At 53.0% G+C, this 5,000-nt stretch overlaps 1 non-coding gene across 1 annotated transcript in view; it reads left to right on the top strand.

The window, feature by feature from the left end:
* The first annotated feature begins 3,527 nt into the window (after window positions 1-3,527).
* LOC124773333 overlaps window positions 3,528-5,000 on the top strand; it is a 1,909-nt gene continuing 436 nt past the window's right edge. The window contains exon 1 of the ribosomal RNA XR_007014601.1: window positions 3,528-5,000. This exon is cut by the window's right edge and continues 436 nt beyond it. This is a non-coding gene — a ribosomal RNA (small subunit ribosomal RNA).

Below are 5,000 nucleotides of genomic sequence, written 5' to 3'. Positions count from 1 at the left end.
TTTGTCACTAATGTACACAGATGGAACATTTTGGACTGGAACCAGATTACCCGTACACACGGCGCTGATTAGTAATCAATGCAGAGCCATCAAACTACAGCAAATATACACAACTGTCCGTATACATGCTGAAAGAGTCTGCCCACAATGGGAACCACACGTCAGCCAGACACTCTGATCACGCACCACTCTCTGCTTCTAACAGGCGCACATACAATATGTAAGCACCAGCATGGAACAACATCCAGTGCATCTTCTCCGCCACATTACACAATCCACACTATCACAACCAGACCAGGAGGTCCATGCGGAAAATACAATATCCCAGCCTTTCGACATCCACCATTGCGCAGACCAGGCACCAACACCCACACATGTCCTATACAACGGTGCACCCAACATCACAATAGTACCTCCTGTCACAGCGCACAAACAATGACATGAGTCAAAGACACAGGTCTCACACAAGCATAGAATTGGAGCGCCGCCTCTAATAAGCCAAAGGTGCATCCTGACGTGACAAATCTGATCATGTCACAAGCATTCACTTACTATAATCACTATCAACGAACCTGCCGCCCCCGCCCCCCCCCCCCCTACACCTTTCCTTACAACAACGTGTAACCTAACCTAACCTAACCTAACCTATGTTGTACCTTAACCTAACCTATGTTGTACCTTAACCTAACCTATGTTGTACCTTAACCTAACCTATGTTGTACCTTAACCTAACCTATGTTGTACCTTAACCTAACCTATGTTGTACCTTAACCTAACCTATGTTGTACCTTAACCTAACCTATGTTGTACCTTAACCTAACCCATGTTGTACCTTAACCTAACCCATGTTGTACCTTAACCTAACCCATGTTGTACCTTAACCTAACCCATGTTGTACCTTAACCTAACCCATGTTGTACCTTAACCTAACCCATGTTGTACCTTAACCTAACCCATGTTGTACCTTAACCTAACCCATGTTGTACCTTAACCTAACCCATGTTGTACCTTAACCTAACCCATGTTGTACCTTAACCTAACCCATGTTGTGCCTTAACCTAACCCATGTTGTGCCTTAACCTAACCCATGTTGTGCCTTAACCTAACCCATGTTGTGCCTTAACCTAACCCATGTTGTGCCTTAACCTAACCCATGTTGTGCCTTAACCTAACCCACGTTGTGCCTTAACCTAACCCACGTTGTGCCTTAACCTAACCCATGTTGTGCCTTAACCTAACCCATGTTGTGCCTTAACCTAACCCATGTTGTGCCTTAACCTAACCCACGTTGTGCCTTAACCTAACCCACGTTGTGCCTTAACCTAACCCACGTTGTGCCTTAACCTAACCCACGTTGTGCCTTAACCTAACCCACGTTGTGCCTTAACCTAACCCACGTTGTGCCTTAACCTAACCCACGTTGTGCCTTAACCTAACCCATGTTGTGCCTTAACCTAACCCATGTTGTGCCTTAACCTAACCCATGTTGTGCCTTAACCTAACCCATGTTGTGCCTTAACCTAACCCACGTTGTGCCTTAACCTAACCCACGTTGTGCCTTAACCTAACCCACGTTGTGCCTTAACCTAACCCACGTTGTGCCTTAACCTAACCCACGTTGTGCCTTAACCTAACCCACGTTGTGCCTTAACCTAACCCACGTTGTCCCCTAAAGTAACCCACGTTGTCCCCTAACGTAACCCACGTTGTCCCCTAACGTAACCCATGTTGTCGCCTAAACCTGCTCTGTAATTGTTATACGACTCGTTCAATTAGTGTAGTGTTGCCCACCCGCAACCCTCGCAATATAGTTCGCTACTCGCACTGCCCGCTCCCCTGTGTATCGCTTCATGTTAAACACCTTGCAAGTCTTGCTGACTTTCCACATGCTCCTGCTGTACACTGTAATGTGGATGGCAGCAGGACGTACATGCCGCCCCTCCCCACGTCCCCACCTTGCCCCCCTGCCTTCGCAAGCTGGTTGGTGAGAAGTTTGCATGTTCAATGCCCTTCGCATGCGACGTACTCAGGCTACGTTGTGGTGCGGCCTGTGTCAACCGTCCGCTAATGTCGTACGCGTAAACCACAATCTGTACTGCACATTCGTCCTTATGTACCGAATGATACATCGTGGCACATGTGTGACCGTACAACGACTGCGCCCAAAAACGGCGGACCATACAGTGCAAATATTGTGCACGCAGCTACGTGTCGTCTCCCTATGAGAGCTGGATTGCAGTGTGGTACGCCATAGAGACGTGTGGGAGGAACGGACGCCGTGGATGGCGATCAGCATGAGCTGTCTGTTGATGTATTCGGACCTAGTCGTCTCTCCTCACACACCGTGATGGCATGGTGCACCGCGTTCCATATCTGCGACATGCTACAGAGGCCGGTTGACAGTCGTTCGAGCAATGGACATCGCATACGTACGGGGGCCACCTTCCACGTATTGTCTAGGCGTGCACATTTTGTTGCGTGTATGTGGGCAGACGTAGTGTGGCGTGACACCTGACACAGGCATGCAATAATCGTTGAAGTTGCAAATGGCGATGGACGCCTGCGTTTTCTGGTGAAGTTACGCAAATGAACAAATGGTAACCTGTTGTGGTGCGGTTGTTCTCGCTAGGGGTGAATCGGTGATGGCGACGATAGGTTGAGGTACGAACCGGTTGTTCCAGCGATACCCACCATGCCGACGAAACTGAACGGCATCTGGGTGTGAAGCGATACGCGGCGGTGGCTGGGTGGGACCGTCCCCGGCCGGTGAGGGGGCGCCTCCCGGCGTGCTGGCCGCGCGGTGCGTGGGCGCACGCGCTACAGCCGGCTGGTGGGGGCGGCCAGTGGCAGGCGCGCCGGCCGACGGACGCGGCAGGCGTCGCAGCTGCGCGCCGGCGCACCCTGCGCGCGGCGCCGTGCGGCCAAAGTAGGTCCTCGCGGGCCCGGTGCGAAGCGCGGTGGACATCTTCAGTGTGCTGGTCCGATTGAGGACTGTGTGCGTTGAGGATGCGCCGCCGCCCGGCGCTCGGCGCCGCGACGCCGTCTGCTGCTCGGTCGCCCCAGCGGTTCTCGCTGGTGGTTTGTATCGCAGCTGTGCGGAGGTGTTGGCGCGTGCGCTGTGCTGGGAGAGTTCGCTTCGGCACCCAAGTGGGGCTTTTGTCCTTCTGTGGCGCTGGCGTTGGAGCTGCCGGTCACCGTAGGTGGCGCGTGTTGTCTCCCGCCGGCAATGCCACGACAGCACGCTCCCGGGCCTCTGTCGGCAGCGGCAAGCTCAGTTGGGAGCACGGGTGGTCGCACCGAAAGCGTCTACTCGCCTAACTCCGGGCGATTGCGCCTCTCTCGAACCCGACCAAGTACTTGGGACGGCGCTGCGCGCCGCCGGGACCTGAGAGGGTTTCGAGGTGTATTGTGCAGGGGAGCTCAGCCTCCTCCTGTTTGCAGAATGATTGAGCGGACGCTTGCGTGTTCGCGCGGGCCCCCGGGACACACTCCCGGGCGGCCGGCTGCTCAGCTCTAGTTGACGCAGCTCCCTGGTTGATCCTGCCAGTAGTCATATGCTTGTCTCAAAGATTAAGCCATGCATGTCTCAGTACAAGCCGCATTAAGGTGAAACCGCGAATGGCTCATTAAATCAGTTATGGTTCCTTAGATCGTACCCACGTTACTTGGATAACTGTGGTAATTCTAGAGCTAATACATGCAAACAGAGTCCCGACCAGAGATGGAAGGGACGCTTTTATTAGATCAAAACCAATCGGTCGGCTCGTCCGGTCCGTTTGCCTTGGTGACTCTGAATAACTTTGGGCTGATCGCACGGTCCTCGTACCGGCGACGCATCTTTCAAATGTCTGCCTTATCAACTGTCGATGGTAGGTTCTGCGCCTACCATGGTTGTAACGGGTAACGGGGAATCAGGGTTCGATTCCGGAGAGGGAGCCTGAGAAACGGCTACCACATCCAAGGAAGGCAGCAGGCGCGCAAATTACCCACTCCCGGCACGGGGAGGTAGTGACGAAAAATAACGATACGGGACTCATCCGAGGCCCCGTAATCGGAATGAGTACACTTTAAATCCTTTAACGAGTATCTATTGGAGGGCAAGTCTGGTGCCAGCAGCCGCGGTAATTCCAGCTCCAATAGCGTATATTAAAGTTGTTGCGGTTAAAAAGCTCGTAGTTGGATTTGTGTCCCACGCTGTTGGTTCACCGCCCGTCGGTGTTTAACTGGCATGTATCGTGGGACGTCCTGCCGGTGGGGCGAGCCGAAGGCGTGCGACCGCCTCGTGCGTGCTCGTGCGTCCCGAGGCGGACCCCGTTGAAATCCTACCAGGGTGCTCTTTATTGAGTGTCTCGGTGGGCCGGCACGTTTACTTTGAACAAATTAGAGTGCTTAAAGCAGGCAAGCCCGCCTGAATACTGTGTGCATGGAATAATGGAATAGGACCTCGGTTCTATTTTGTTGGTTTTCGGAACCCGAGGTAATGATTAATAGGGACAGGCGGGGGCATTCGTATTGCGACGTTAGAGGTGAAATTCTTGGATCGTCGCAAGACGAACAGAAGCGAAAGCATTTGCCAAGTATGTTTTCATTAATCAAGAACGAAAGTTAGAGGTTCGAAGGCGATCAGATACCGCCCTAGTTCTAACCATAAACGATGCCAGCCAGCGATCCGCCGCAGTTCCTCCGATGACTCGGCGGGCAGCCTCCGGGAAACCAAAGCTTTTGGGTTCCGGGGGAAGTATGGTTGCAAAGCTGAAACTTAAAGGAATTGACGGAAGGGCACCACCAGGAGTGGAGCCTGCGGCTTAATTTGACTCAACACGGGAAACCTCACCAGGCCCGGACACCGGAAGGATTGACAGATTGATAGCTCTTTCTTGATTCGGTGGGTGGTGGTGCATGGCCGTTCTTAGTTGGTGGAGCGATTTGTCTGGTTAATTCCGATAACGAACGAGACTCTAGCCTGCTAACTAGTCGCGTGACATCCTTCGTGCTGTCAG

This window comes from Schistocerca piceifrons, unplaced genomic scaffold, assembly GCF_021461385.2.
Source record: "Schistocerca piceifrons isolate TAMUIC-IGC-003096 unplaced genomic scaffold, iqSchPice1.1 HiC_scaffold_951, whole genome shotgun sequence".
Classification (NCBI taxonomy): domain Eukaryota; kingdom Metazoa; phylum Arthropoda; class Insecta; order Orthoptera; family Acrididae; genus Schistocerca; species Schistocerca piceifrons.
Note: the sequence above shows the minus strand (reverse complement) of the source record. Positions and strands in the feature narration are given on the sequence as shown.